This window comes from Bubalus kerabau, chromosome 4 (genome assembly GCF_029407905.1).
Source record: "Bubalus kerabau isolate K-KA32 ecotype Philippines breed swamp buffalo chromosome 4, PCC_UOA_SB_1v2, whole genome shotgun sequence".
NCBI classification, from domain to species: domain Eukaryota; kingdom Metazoa; phylum Chordata; class Mammalia; order Artiodactyla; family Bovidae; genus Bubalus; species Bubalus kerabau.
In genome coordinates this window covers 139,747,691-139,763,653 of record NC_073627.1, presented here as the reverse complement: position 1 = coordinate 139,763,653, position 15,963 = coordinate 139,747,691, and the positions used below count along the sequence as shown (strand labels likewise).

The 15,963-nt window shown below is 38.5% G+C and overlaps 1 non-coding gene across 1 annotated transcript; it reads right to left on the bottom strand.

Moving 5' to 3' along the window:
• Positions 1 to 2,850: 2,850 nt before the first annotated feature.
• LOC129651870 (U6 spliceosomal RNA) lies at positions 2,851 to 2,954 on the bottom strand. The gene has a single exon (XR_008714374.1). It is a non-coding gene; the product is annotated as a U6 spliceosomal RNA (small nuclear RNA).
• Between the last annotated feature and the right edge of the window lie 13,009 nt (positions 2,955 to 15,963).

The following is a 15,963-nucleotide window of genomic DNA, read 5'->3' as shown; positions in this document are numbered from 1 at the left end:
GGAACAAGCACTATTTTGAGCCTCAAGTCTGCTCAGTGTGCTCTTCCTTTAGTCCAACTCCTGTTCTCAGCCTGGAGTAACTGTCTCACAGGTTTATGCTGATTTTTATTCTGTTGGGTTCCTCTGCGACTGCTCCTCTTCTCTGGTACTCTGCCTGTGAATTCTAGCCACCTTGGACCCTATCCTCTGCCTTCTAATTTCTGGGAGTCTTCCATGGTCTATTTGGGGTCCCCTGCCTGATGCTGCAGCCTGGAAGTGTTTTCAGGGCATAAACTAGTCAGTTACAGTGTTTATCTTATTCGTCTTTTCATCTCTCAGGGCTCACTCTTCTTTGTTGCCTGATGTCCAGATGTACTCAAAATTTTGTTTTATCTATTTTTCCAACAATTAACAGTTATTTCAGTTGGGAGGTAAATCTAGTCCCTTTTACTCCATTTTAGAAATGTAAGGCTACATAAATATATTTTAAAATGGAAAAAATGTATGTTCTTAGAAGAATGCTATGCTATCGCTCACTCAGTCATTTCTGACTCTTTGCGACCCCATGGACTATAGCCTGCCAGGCTCCTCCGTCCATGGGATTTCCCAGGCAAGAATACTGGAGTGGGTTGCCATTTCCCTTCTCTTAGAAGAATAGAACTTACCAAATTCAACTAAGCAACTGGGAAACATAGAGAGATTTTAGATACTAAATAAGTTGAACACAAATCTGTGCATAAAGTAATATCTGGATCAGATAGTTTTATAGGCAATATTTATAAATTATTTAAAGAGCAGATAATTCTAGTCTTCTATAAAATGTTCTAGAGAATAAAAATGAAGGAATGTTCTCTACTTTATTTTATTATACTAATATAGCTTTGACACCAAAACCATTCAAGGATAAAATGAGAAAAGAAAGTTTTAGGCCAATCTTGCTATTAACTCAGATGCACAAATTCAAAGTCTATCAAGGTTATCTATTTTAAAATATGAAATCTAATTATGTCATTTTTCTGCTTCATATTGTTCAATGGTTTGTCACCATATTTAGAATAAAATCTAAATTCCTTACCATGGCTTCCAAGATTTGTTCCCTAATCCTCTTGCCCATACTTCCTCCTTTTTAATTATAGTGTCCTTCTTATACATCTAGTTCTTTTACAATTCAAAGATTTTACACTTAACTCTTCCCCCACCCCAGCCAGCTTCATTGCCTAGATCTTCATATGCTATGCTCCTAACACCATTTCTTTTTATTTTTTATTGAAGGATAATTGCTTTACAGAATTTTGTTGTTTCCTGTCAAACCTCAACATGAATCAGCCATAGGTGTGCATATATCCCCTCCCTTCTGAACTTCCCTCCCTCTAAGATTGATGCAGAACCCCTGTTTGAGTTTCTTGAGCCATACAGCAAATTCCCATTGGCTATCTATTTTACACATGGTAATGTAAGTTTCCAGAACCGTGAACTTCCTAATATTCAAGCTGGTTTTAGAAAAGGCAGAGCAACCAGAGATCAAATTGCCAACATCCGCTGGATCATAGAAAAAGCAAGAGAGTTCCAGAAAAACATCTATTTCTGCTTTATTGACTATGCCAAAGCCTTTGACTGTGTGGATCACAATGAACTGTGGAAAATTCTGAAAGAGATGGGAATACCAGACCACTTGATATGCCTCTTGAGAAATTTGTATGCAGGTCAGGAAGCAACAGTTAGAACTGGACATGGAACAACAGACTGGTTCCAAATAGGAAAAGGAGTTCGTCAAGGCTGTATATTGTCACCCTGCTTATTTAATTTATATGCAGAGTGCATCATGAGAAACACTGGGCTGGAAGAAGCACAAGCTGGAATCAAGATTGCAGGGAGAAATATCAATAACCTCAGATATGCAGATGACACCACCCTTATGGCAGAAAGTGAAGAGGAACTAAAAAGCCTCCTGATGAAGGTGAAAGTGGAGAGTGAAAAAGTTGGCTTAAAGCTCAACATTCAGAAAACAAAGATCATGGCATCTGGTCCCAGCACTTCGTGGGAAATAGATGGGGAAACAGTGGAAACAGTGTCAGACTTTATTTTTCTGGGCTCCAAAATCACTACAGATGGTGACTGCAGCCATAAAATTAAAAGACACTTACTCCTTGGAAGGAAAGTTATGACCAACCTAGATAGCATATTGAAAAGCAGAGACATTACTTTGCCAACAAAGGTTCGTCTAGTCAAGGCTATGGTTTTTCCAGTGGTCATGTATGGATGTGAGAGTTGGACTGTGAAGAAGGCTGAGCGCTGAAGAATTGATGCTTTTGAACTGTGGTGTTGGAGAAGACTCTTGAGAGTCCCTTGGACTGCAAGGAGATCCAACCAGTCCATTCTGAAGGAGATCAGCCCTGGGATTTCTTTGGAAGGAATGATGCTGAAGCTGAAACTCCAGTACTTTGGCCACCTCATGCGAAGAGTTGACTCATTGGAAAAGACTCTGATGCTGGGAGGGATTGGGGACAGGAGGAGAAGGGGACGACAGAGGATGAGATGGCTGGATGGCATCACTGACTCGATGGACGTGAGTCTGAGTGAACTCCGGGAGTTGGTGATGGACAGGGAGGCCTGGCGTGCTGCGATTCATGGGGTCGCAAAGAGTCGGACATGACTAAGCGACTGATCTGATCTGATCTGATCTGATGTTACTTTTTCCATATATCTCACCCTCTCCTCCTCTCTCCCCATGTCCATAAGTCTATTCTCTATGTCTGTTTCTCCATTGCTGCCTGTAAATAAATTCCTCAGTACCATTTTTCTAGATTCTGTATATATGTGTTAGAATACGATATTTATCTTTCTCTTTCTCACTCACTTCACTCTGTATAAAAACATATGGAACGCTTCATGACTTTGTGTGTTATCCTGGTGCAGGGGCCCTGCTAATCTCTGTATCTTTCCAATTTTAGTATACGTGCTGCCGAAGCGAGCACTCTTAACACCATTTTGATTTAAGTTCAAGTATCACCTCTCTGGTCTTCCCTGGTGGCTCAGATAGCAAAGAGTCTGCCCGCAATGCAATAGACCTGGTTCAACGCCTGGGTCAGAAAGATCCCCTGGAGAAGGGAATGGCTGCTCACTCCAGTATTCTTGCCTGGAGAATTCCATGGACAGAGGAACCTGACAGGCTACAGTAGCCCATGGGATTGCAAAGAGTCGGACACGACTGAGCATGCACACACATCGCCTCTTTAGAAATTTCTTTCCTGTTCACCTTATCTCAAGTATCCTCCACTTCTGCTGTCCTGTTTCTCTCTCTTCTTCCTTTACTTTATCTTCTTCAAGGAGCATACTTATTACTATGTGGTTAGTATTTTTATTTATTTGTCTCTCTCACTCTTACTAGTATGTAAGTTCCAAGAGAAAAGGGACTTGTTCATTGTTATATTCCCAGCATCAAGAACTATGGTTGATTCATAATATGGTTTAAGTAAAATTTAGGTTGAATTAATGGATATCATGTTGTTGTTGTTGTTGTTTAGTAACTCAGTTGTATCCAACTTTTTGTGACCCCATGGACTGCACCATGCCAGGCTCCTCTGTCCTTTACTATCTCCCAGAGTTTGCTCAAACTCTGGGAGAGTAGTTGACGCTATTGAACCATCTCATCCTCTGTTGTCCCTTCTCTTTTGGCTTCAGTGGTTATCATACCTCCCAAATACTTGTTTCAAGGTTAAATATTGTAAACCTATATTTTTTCTTTACTTAAATGAATTAATATTGTGGGATGTTGGACTTCTCAGGCATTCCACTGGTTAAGAGTCTGTGCTTTCCCTGGTTGGGGAACTAAGATTCCACATGCCTTGGTGTGTGGTGAAAGGAAAAAAATAATAAGAATAAAAATAAAAATAAAAAAAATATTGTGGCGTGTTGTAGCATAAGTTGGTTAAGTGGAAGATTTAACTGTAACTTATGGTAAACTCTGATTCTTGAGAATTAGAGTAAATCATTGTCTTTAATTATTTTATGAAAATTTTCAAACATGCAAAATGGAGAGGATGATAAGCCACATACATTATATCCATTATGTATTTTAAATAATTATTGTGTTTTTGCCCCATTGGCTTAATCTACTTTCCTCTTCTCCTAAAGTGTTCTAAATGTACTTAAATATATATAATGGTCATTCTTTCTTCCATAGTTCAATGAACCTACAAATACAGATTTTTTTTTTACCTAACTACAATGACATTATTCATATATAGCATAATAAATAATAATTATTTGGTGCCTTCTGATACCCAAACCATCATCAGATGTCTGCAATTGTCTCAAAAATATTTTTACATTTGACTCATCCAAATGAGGACTCAAAAAAGAAGTCAGCAGAGATTTAGTTGTTCAGTGTTTAAAAAATATCCAGAACAATCTCCCACCACTTTCCCCCATGATATTTACTTGTTTCAAAGGTTGGGTCAGTTGTCCTGTAGGATGTCCCCTCTGGGTTTGTCTGCTTCTCCTAGCGGTGCCCTGTCACGTATCCTTCTGTCTCTCACAATTCCTGTAAATGGACGTTAGTTCTAGAGCTGGATTAGGTTCAGCTTTTGCCTTCTAGGCCAGAATACTTCATAGGCGATGCTGTGTGTTTTGTATTACATCACAGCAGGTCTGCTTGTTCAACCTTTACTGATGCTAAGATTGATTACTTATTTCAATGGGTGATAACTTGATATCTTATTTGTAAGTTCCCCATCAAGTTCTCCTCTAATCACTTCACCCATGATGATGTTTGGCTGAATCAAACATTTTATGAGGGGTTGCAAAATGATGATTTAAAAATTATTATATTTCCTCATTCATTGACTTGATATTTTTTGAAGAGAAAGCTGTTTCCTTATCAACTAAAGCAATTTGGTTATCCTTAAATTAGGATAAATGTTGAATCCATGTATTTTATTTGCCAGTCTTTGGGTTAAGAAGTCCATGCCTTAACTTTCCTACTTGTGCCTCAAGGGTCAGGTTTTTGTTTTTGATGTTGTTTTAATTTTCCTTTTCTTTCTTTTTATCATTAAGAACTATGAGTTTTAAAAAAATTCAATGTGTTTGAATCAATTGCTTTCAGTAAATTTTTAGATGCACAAATTATCCCATTCTTAATCAAAAGGAGTCGCTTCATGTTGGTTTGGGTGCCCTTTGATGATGACCCTTTTGTCTTAGTTTCATCTTTAAAAGCTTTTGGTTTTTGTCATGAAAAATCTTTCCGAACTTGAGAAAAGTTTGAATTATAGATTTTTCATGAAGTCTCTTCCTTCCAGGTACGCATGGGAATTTGGACTAACTGTGAACAAAATGTTGCCAAGAAGATGTCCCTCTGGATTTCTTGTAGTGACTCATCTGCACATAAGCAATAGAAGTATTAATATTTTCAATCTTTTTTCTTCTGTGTGTTCAATGTTTTATTCAGTAGATATTTATTGAATGCTTAATATATTCTCTGTACTATTCTACTTGCTGAATAAACAACAATAACCAATCAAGTCAGACCTCCCGTTGATGTGAAATTTGCACTCTAATAAGAGAGATAGGAAACTAATAATATAAATAAATGAGTACATTATGTCTTAAACTGACAAATGGTAAGAAAAAAATAGCAGATAAGATAAGATAGAAAGTATGTGTATGAGAGTCAGTGAAGGAGTATTAAAATTTTAGATAGTGTGGCCAGAGCAGGCTTAATTGGGAAAATGGTATTTGGGTAAAAACGTGAAGGAAGTGAGGAAGCAAACCACATCGAAACCCAGGAGAACGTTCAGCCACAGTAACATGCACAGAGGTTCTACAGTAGGAACATGCTCAGTGTCACCAAGGACTGGCAAGACCAGTGTGGCTGGAACACAAGACGTAAGTGGAAGCAGGCAGAGGGGTCAAGAATGATGATGTGAGCGGACCACGCAAAGCCTTTGGGTGGTCATGAGAGTATATTTTTTGCTGATTTCTCACTACAGAATGTCATTGGTCAAAGGCTCCCGTGGCTGTGTGCTCAAATCCACTGACGTTTCCTAGGGCTGCTTCCTTAGATAGCCAATAACCCTTATGTCCATTTCTTGGAGAAAATGAGGACTTGTGATGATGGACACTGGCCAATGAATTTGTCAAAATTTCTTTAAACTGAAGTCTAGGGTGCTTCTGCTATATCTTCCTTCCATTTCTCCATTCCTTCCTTAGAGAAATAATTGCTTCCTGGTCTGATGGGTCTCTCAGATCTCTCTAGTTGCCTTCCCATTCTCTCTCACAAATATTTCCCCCAATAAAACTTTTGCACTTTTTTCAAGATTATTTTTTATTGTGGACTAATATACAAATCACAAAATTTAACATTTTGGACATTTTAAAGTATTCAGTTCAGCTCCATCAAGTTGTGCAAAGAGTCAGACATGACTGAGCACATGAATAGGATAGATAGATAAATAATGTCCTATTCTCTACTCCCCCTGAAGCAGTGAAGTGAAGTCGCTCAGTCGTGTCTGATTCTTTGTGACCCCATGGACTGTAGCCTACAAGGCTCCTCTGTCCATGGAATTTTCCAAGCAAAAATACTGGAGTGGGTTGCCATTTCCTTCTCCAGGGGATCTTCCCGACCCAGGGATCAAACCCAGGCCTCCCGCATTGCAGGCAGAAGCTTTACCATCTGAGCCACCAGGGAAGCCCCTACTCCCCCTGGGCACTGGTCATCACCATTCTACTTTCTATTTCTTCAGATTTGACAACTCTAGGTATCTCACATAAGAGTAATTATAAAGTAATTGTGTTTTTGTAAGTGGCTTATTTCACTTAACATAATGCTTTCATGGTTCATCCATGTTGTAGCATGTGTAAAAATTTCATTATTTTCTAAGGGTTGAGTCATATTCTATTGTGTATGAACACCATGTTTGTTTACCCATTAACCCACTGATGGATACTTGGGTTTCTTCCTCCTTTTGGCTATTGTGAGAAATTCTTCTGTAAGTATAAATGTACAATCTGTTTATGTAAATGTCTGTTCAAGTCCCTGCTTTGAATTCTTCTGAGTATATACCTGGAAATGGAATTGCTGGATAACATGGTAAATCTATTTTTATGTTTTGAGTAACAACCAAACTATTTTCCATAAGGATTGTACTGTTTTACACTTTTAGCAGTAGCACGTAAGTATTCCAATTTCATGACATCCTCATCAACACCTGTTATTTTCTGTTTTTTTTTTTTTTTTTTGATAATAGTTATCTTGTGCTCAGTTGCTCAGTTGTGTCCAACTCTTTGTGACCCTTTGAACTATAGCCTGCCGGACTCCTCTGTCCATGGAATTATCCTGGCAAGAATACTGGAGTGGGTTGCCATTTCCTCCTCCAGGGGATCTTCCCAACCCAGAGACTGAACCCACATCTCCTGCATCTCCTGCATTGCAGGCAGATTCTTTACCCACTGACTCATCAGGAAGCAATAGTTATCTTGATGGGTGCAAATTAATATCTCACTGTGATTTAGATTTCTATTCCCCTATGATTAGAGATACCGAGAATCTTTTCAGAAGCTTATTGGCAATCTGTATATTTTTTTTGGAGAAATGCTTATTCAGATCTTTTGCCTATTTTTCAATAGGGCTTTGTTGTTGTTGCTATTGTTGAATTGTAGGAGTTTTTTACATATTGTGGGTATCAATCCCTTACCAGATAAATGATTTGCTAATATCTTCTCCCTCTCCATGGACCGGTTTTTGTTTCATTCTGTTGACAGTGTCTTTTGATGTACAAAAGGTTTTTATTTTGATGAAGTCAAATTCATTTATTTTTTCCTAGTTTATGCTTTTGGTGTCATATTCATGAAACCATTGCCAAAGTCAATGTCATGAATCTTTCCTTTCATATTTTCTTCTAAGAGTTGTATAGTTTTAGGTTTTACATTTAGATCTTTAACTCATTCTGAGTTATTTTTTGTATATGGTGTAAGGTAAAAGTTCAACTATTTTTCTGGCATATGTATATCCTATTTTCCCAAAACCCTTTGTTGAAAATCCTGTCCTTTCCCCCATTGAATAATCTTGACATTCTTATCAAAAATTATTTGATTTCATATCTGGCAATTTGTTTCTGGACTGTTTTCTATTCCTTTGGTTTATGAGTCTGTCTTTATGATAGAACCACACTGTTTTGACTACTGTATCCCTGTAATAAATTTTGAAATCAGAAAATGTAAGATCTCCAAATTTTTCTTTTTCAAACTTGTTTTGGTTATTCAGAGCCAGTTAAAATTTCATACAAATTTTAGGATGGATTTTTCTGCTTCTGCAAAAACATCATTGAGATTTTGATAGGGCTCACATTAAATGTGTAGATCACCTTAGATAGCATGGACAATAATGTCTTCCAATCCATGAACATGAGAGGTCTTTGCACTGACTGGTGCCTCATTAATTTTTTTCAGTAGCCTTTTATAGTTTCTGTACACAAATCTTTCACACTGTATTATTCAGTATTCTAGCGCCCCCCCCCACCCATGTATAGAGAGATCAATATCAATAGATAGAAAAACACACACAGAAATTGGCTCAAACAATGATGGAGGCTGGCAAGTCCCAAGGTCTGCAGAGTGAGTTAGAAAGCTAGATACTCAGGAGAGCCAGTGGCTTAGTTCTTACTTAAATCCCAAAGTCTAAGAACCAGTACTGGAGATGGCTTCAGTTCAGTTCAGTTCAGTCGCTCAGTTGTGTCCGACTCTTTGCAACCCCATGACAGGGGCAGCACGCCAGGCCTCCCTTCCATCACCATCTCCTGGAGTTCACTCAAACTCATGTCCATCGAGTTGGTGATGCCATCCAGCCATCTCATCCTCTGTCGTCCCCTTCTCCTCCTGCCCCCAATCCCTCCCAGCATCAGAGTCTTTTCCAGTGAGTCAACTCTTTGCATCAGGTGGCCAAAGTACTGGAGTTTCAGCTTTAGCATTAGTCCTTCCAAAGAACACCCAGGACTGATCTCCTTTAGAATGGACTGGTTGGATCTCCTTGCAGTCCAAGGGACTCTCAAGAGTCTTCTCCAACACCACAGTTCAAAAGCATCAATTCTTCGGTGCTCAGCTTCCTTCACGGTCCAACTCTCCCATCCACTGGAAAAACCATAGCCTTGACTAGATGGACCTTTAGGCCAGTCCAAAAGTTGTAAGCCTTAGACTCAGGAATAGCAGATGTTTCAGTTCAAGTTTGGAGGAAGGGAAAAAAGTTAATGTCTCAGTTTGAAAGAAGCAGGAAGAATTCTTTCTTGCTTGTGGGTTAGTAGGCCTTTTTGTTCTATTCAGGCCTTCAACTGATTGGATGAGGTCCACCCGCATTAAGGAAGGGAAAATGCTTTACTAAGTCTACTGATTCAAATGTTTATCTCACCCAGAAACACTACCATATACACACTCAGAATCATGTTTGACCAAATATCTGGGCCTCTTGTGACCTACACAAGTTGACACCTAAAGAGAACCATCACAAAGGACTTCTTGGTGGTCCAGTGGCTAAGATTCCCAATACAGGGGGCCTAGGTTCAAAGTTTGGTCAGGGAACTAGAGCGCATATGCTGCAACTAAGATCCTACATGCTGTAACTAAGACCTGATGCAGCCAAGAAAAAGATCCTTCTTAAAAAAAAATTAACCATCACCATATATGTACATATGTGCATGTCTATACATTGATTACAATTAACATAAGTATTATCTAGAATACTTTTCTAGAACACATGACTTGCTCTGAAAAAAAGGGCTTGCAAAGTGAAGTGGATTCATATAGCTGAATGACTTTATGAACTTAGAGAAATAGGATGTACATACAGCAAGAGTTAACCTCCAGAGTCAACTTTTCACTTAACTGTTCTGTATCAAATGATCAGATTAATCACAGATTGTAGACTTCTAAATAATCTAAATTCCCTAACTTATTTGCATGCAATAACTTTTTCTTTAGTGTAGAGTTTTGTGATCTATGATATGGCACATGAAAGGGTTTAAGGAAGAAATAAACAGTGGTCAATTCATGTGGACCTGGGTGTGTGCCCCACTGTGGATCATTTGAGGTAGAAATACAGTTTAGTTTTGTGATGGCCACATGGGAAACTGCAGCAGAACTCTAATTAGAGATTATTCTCTCTATTTCATAAATGAGAAATCAAGTTGTATAAATTTTCTGAAGGCTATTCTACAAGTTAATAATAGAAGCAAGGATATGATTTAGCAGTTAGACAAATACTCCACTGCAGTCCATATTCTTTCCCGGTTTTGATTTAATGACTTTGACCTCATGTTCAACGAAAGATCCTGGCTTAGCAAATAACTCTGCAGAAACCATTTCATGATGCCAATTAAGTTTTTCCTGGCTGCCTTTTTGTCCTCTTTCTTTTATTAATAATAACTTCCACACCAATTTCTTTAAAGAGGTTCATTCAGGTTATATATAGCTGCTCCAGGTGTTACACAGCTGTCAAAACTTAGAAGCTATAAGTTCTTAGGGAGCATACTGTGGCTTGTTCTCTGCTGAGAAACAGCTAGAACCAAGATGCCTATATTCCGTGTAATGTCAGTAACATTTTTTTCCTATTTTGAAAGCAATATTCATCATTGTAGAAAATGATAAAAGCAAAGATAATAAAAAAATTACTTGTAATCCTCCAAACGGATACCACTGTTAAAATTTTCCAGTCATTTATTCTATGCTTATTTTAAACATATATTGGCAAAGTGGGTGTATGCACACATGTGCACACACACTACAATAATGCACTGTTCTCTATGTACTCGTTGTTTTTGCTGTGGAATAATTCATGTTTAAAAATAGATTTAAATAGATATGCAAAGAGCATTTCAGATAATTCAATAATTATAATAACTTACAAAAAAATTTGTAAACATTTCTTTGTAATTGTCTTTGCAATGTAGACAATATATTTGATAACTTTGGGGTTTTGACAGAAAACAGATTTATTTTTATTATCTGAAAAAGTACAGATTTTATACGGTGACAATCATGCCTTCACTCACTCATTCAAAAAATGTTTACTGCACATGAGGTGTGTGCAAGACAATGTGAGAACGGAACAGAGTGAAATTTTCTTCAACAATCTAGTGACTACCCTGACACTCAGTGCTAAAGAGCTTTCTTTTCTATTTTTATTGATACATGATATATTTTAGGGCTTCCCTGGTGGCTCAGATAGTAAAGAATCTGCCTGCAATGCAGGGGACCTGGGTTCAATCCCTGGCTTGGCAAGATCCCCTGGAGAAGGGAATGGCTACCCACTCCAGTATTCTTGCCTGGAGAATTCCATAGACAGAGAAGCCTGGGGGCTACAGTCCATTGGGTCACAAAGAGTCGGTCACGACTGAGTGACTAACACTATAATAACAACACATTTTAACTAAATGTATTTGTTAAACAAACTTTGATTTTGTAAAATTGAGATATAATTGACCTATAACATTGTATTAGTTTTGGGTGTACAGCATAGAGATTTGGTTACATGTATACATTGCTAAATGTTACTCTTTAGTTAACATCCACATTCATACGCGGTTACATTTTTGCGCGTGTGTAGTGAGAATTTAGTGGGGGTAAAGGTAGAGTGGGGTGAGTTGGGAGATTAGGACTGACATATGTACACTACCATATGTAAAACAGATTGCTAGTGGGAACCTGCTGCATAGCACAAGGAGCTGAGCTTGGTGCCCTGTGATGACTTAGATGGGTAGGATGGTGGGGTGTGGGAGGGAGGGGATATGTATACACATATAGCGGAGTCACTTTGTTGTACAGCAGAAACTAACACAAAATTGTAAAGCAACTAGGTTCTACTTAAGAAAATAGATCTACTCTCATAGCATCTTTCAAATATACAATACAGTATTATTAACTATAATCACCATGCTGTATATTATAATCCTCAGGACTGACTTACTGTATAACTGACAATTTGTACCTTTTGGCCACCTTCACTTATTTTGCCTCCCCTCCTCCATTTTCCCCCTGTCTCTGGCAACCACCAGTCTGTTTCCCATGTATATAAATTCAATCTTTTTTTAAAAATTCCACATTTAAGTGTGATCTTACATATAGTTATTTCTTACCAAACTTTTCACTAGATTGTAAGTTGCCTGATACAGAGACATTTTCTATTTTATTCACTATTATTCTGTGTCCTCTGTCAATGATTAGCATTTAATATATGCCCAATAAGTGTTTGTTGAATGGATAAATCGATGAATAAAAGTTGTTTTTACTTAATATAAAGTTGACCTTTCCCCATATTATTCATGATTTTATTACATCTCTTTAAAAGTGTTTAAAACTTTAAAAACTCTTTTTAAAAGCTCAGTTGTGTCCGACTCTTTGCGACCCCATGGACTGTAGTTAAAAGTTTTAATGGTACAAGTTACATACCAAAAACTGTGTATTTTTAGTATCAGTTCAGTTCAGTTCAGTCGCTCAGTGGTGTCCGACTCTTTGCAACCCCATGAATGGCAGCACACCAGGCCTCCCTGTCCATCACCAACTCCTGGAGTTCACTCAAACTCATGTCCATCGAGTTGGTGATGCCATCCAGTCATCTCATCCTTTGTCGTCCCCTTTTCCTCCTGCCCCCAATCCCTTCCAGCATCAGAGTCTTTTCCAATGAGTCAACTCTTCACATGAGGTGTCATCTATTAGCTCCAGCCTAATCTGTATGCTGAAAGAAGAGAAGTGAAAGGCAAGGGAGAAAGGGAAAGGTACCTCCAACTAAATGCAGAGTTCCAAAGAATAGCATGGACAGACAAGAAGACCTTCCACAATGAACAGTGCATAAGACCAAAAGAAAACAACAGAAGGGTAAAGACTAGAGATCTCTTCATGAAAACTGGAACTATCAAGGGAACATTTTTCCCAAAGATGGGCACAAAAAAAGACAGAAATGGTAGAGACCTAATAGACACTGAAGAAATCAAGAAGAGGTGGAAAGAATACATAGAAGAACTGTGCAAAAAAGATCTTACTGAACCTGATAACTATGATGGTGTGGTTAGTCATCCAGAGCAGACATTCTGGAGTGCGAGGTCAAGTGGGCCTTAGGAAGCACTGCTGTTAATAAAGCCAGTGGATACGATGGAATTCCAGTAGAAGTATTCAAAACCCTAAAAGATGATGCCATCAACGTGTTGCATTCAATATGTCAGCAAATCTGGAAGACTCCACAGTGGCCACAGGACTGGAATAGATCAATCCTCATCCCAATTCCTAAGAAGAGTAGTACTAAAGAATGTGCTAACCACTGGACAATTGCACTCATCTCCAATGCTAGTAAGGTCATGCTTAAAATCTTGCATGCTAGGCTTCAGCATTATGCAAATCAAGAACTTACAGATGTCCAAGCTGGGTTTAGAAAAAGAAGAGGAACAGGAGATCAAATTGCCAACGTTCGCTGTATCATAGAGATACAAGGGAAAGCAAGGGAATTCCAGAAAAATATCTACCTCTGTTTAATCAACTATGCTAAATCCTTTGACTGTGTGGATCATAACAGACTATAGAAAGCTCTTAAAGAGATGGGAATACCCGACCAGCTTACCTGTCTCCTGAGAAACCTGTATGTGGGTCAAGAAGCAACAGTTGGAACCCTGTATGGAAAACTGATTGGTTCAAGATTGAGAAAGGAGTACGACAGGGCTGTCTGCTGTCACCCTGTTTGTTTAACCTATACAGTGAGCACATCATGAGAAACGCCAGACTCGATGAGTTACAAGTTGGAATCAAGATAGGCAGGAGAAACATCAACAACCTCAGATATGCAGATGATATCACTCTAATGGCAGAAAGCGAAGAGGAACTAAAGAGCCTCTTGATGAGGGTGAAGGAGGAGATTGAAAGAGCGAGCTTAAAACTAAATATTTAAAAGACTAAGATCGCAGCATCCGGCCCCATTACTGCATGGCAAATCGAAGGGGAAAAGGTAGAAGTAGTGACAGATTTCCTCTTCTTGGGCTCTAAAATCACTATGGATGGTGACTGCAGCCATGAAATCAGAAGACGATTGCCTCTCGGCAGGAAAGCTGTGACAAACCTAGACAGTGTGTCGAAAAGCAGAGACATTACTTTGCTGACAAAGGTCCATATAGTCAAGGCTATGGCCTTCCCAGTGGTCATGTATGGTTGTGAGAACTGGACCATAAAGAAGTCAGAACAACAAAGAATTGATGCCTTTGAACTGTGGTGCTGGAGAAGACTCCTGAGAGTCCCTTGGACAGCAAGGAGCTCAAACTAGTCAGTCTGAAGGGAAATCAACCCTGAATACTCATTGGAAGGACTGATGCTGAAGCTCCAGTATTGTGGTCATCTGATGCGAACTGCTGACTCATTGGACAAGTCCCTGATGCTGGGAGAGACTGAGGGCAGAAGGAGAAGAGGGCATCAGAGGATGAGATTGCTGGATGGACATGAATTTGGGCAAACTTTGGGAGATAGTGAAGGACAGGGAGGCCTGATGTGCTGCAGTCCATGGGGACACAAAGAGTTGGACACAATTGGGCGACTGAACAACAACAACAACAACGATCAGTATTCAGAATGTTCCATCAGCATACAGGTTTCCTTAGATCCCCTCCTTTTCAATATTTCCCTTCAGGTACTTCTACTCTGACTTTTAGCACCATAGATTATTTCAGCCTTTTCTTGAACTTTGCATAAGTGGAATAATTTTTGAAAAAGTACTCTTCTGGGGACTTCCCTGGTGGTCTAGTGGTTAAGACTCTGTGCTTCCACTGAAGGGGCCATGGGTTCGATCCCTGGTTGAGAAATTAAAATCCCACATGCCTTGCAGTGTGGCCAAAAATGTACTCTTTTGGATCTGCATTTCATTCAACATAATTTTATTAAAAGATTCATCCACTTATCAACAGTTCTTTCTTTTTTTTTGTTGCCACATAGTATTTTGCTATATAAAAACACCATAATTTATCCATTCTTCTGTTGACAGACCCTTGGGTTACTTCCGTTGGGTAGCTATTATAATTAAGGCAGCTGTGAACATTCTTGTATAAGTCTCTTTGTGCCAATATGTTTTCATGTCTCTTGAGTACCGAGGCATGAATCATGGGATAAATGTATGTTTAGTTTTATTAGCCAAGGTTGAAGCAATTGATACTCCCACCAGGGGTGTATGAGAGTCAATTTCTTTCACTAACAATGGGCATTCTCGATCTTTTTAACCATTTTGGTAGATATATGCTGATATAGCCATGGTTTAAATGTGTATATACCTGATGAGTAATGATGTTAAGCATCTTTCATATATGTTTACCAGCTGTTGCACAGACTCTTTTATGAAATGCTAATTTCACAAAGTGATGTCTTTTGATTAAGATTTTAACTACAATAAAGTCCAATTTATCACTTCTTTTTCTTTTGTGGTTAAAGCTTTTGGTATCCTACTTAAGGAAGTTTTACCTACCATAAACTCAGAAGGCTATTTGTTTATGTCTTCTTCTGGGAGCTTGGTAATTTTACCTGGACCTTTAGAGCTATGATCCCCTAGAAACTAATTTTGTCTATGATGTGAGGCAGAGTTTGAAGTTTACAAATATTCAATTGTTCTAACCCCATTCATTGACAAGATCACTTTCCCCCAATGAATTTTACTGAGGCTTCTGTTGGTTGCATCTGTGCAAGTCTATTTCTGGACTCTATTTTCTGTTCTGTTGGTCTACTGGTCTACCTTTGTACCATTACAGAACTGCCTTTAAAAGTCACAAAGTTTTGTTTTTCCCATTTCTAGATATTTAGTTTGTTACCAAACTTTCTCTGGTAAAAACATGAATGTCCCTAGAAGTAAGTTTTCTGCAAATCCATGAATTTTTCCTAGAGTAAATTACAGAACTAGAATTGTTGAATCTAAGGAATGTACATATTTTTTAAGTGTTTTCTATGTATTTTAAAAGTGCTATCCAGCAATATGTCAAGTTA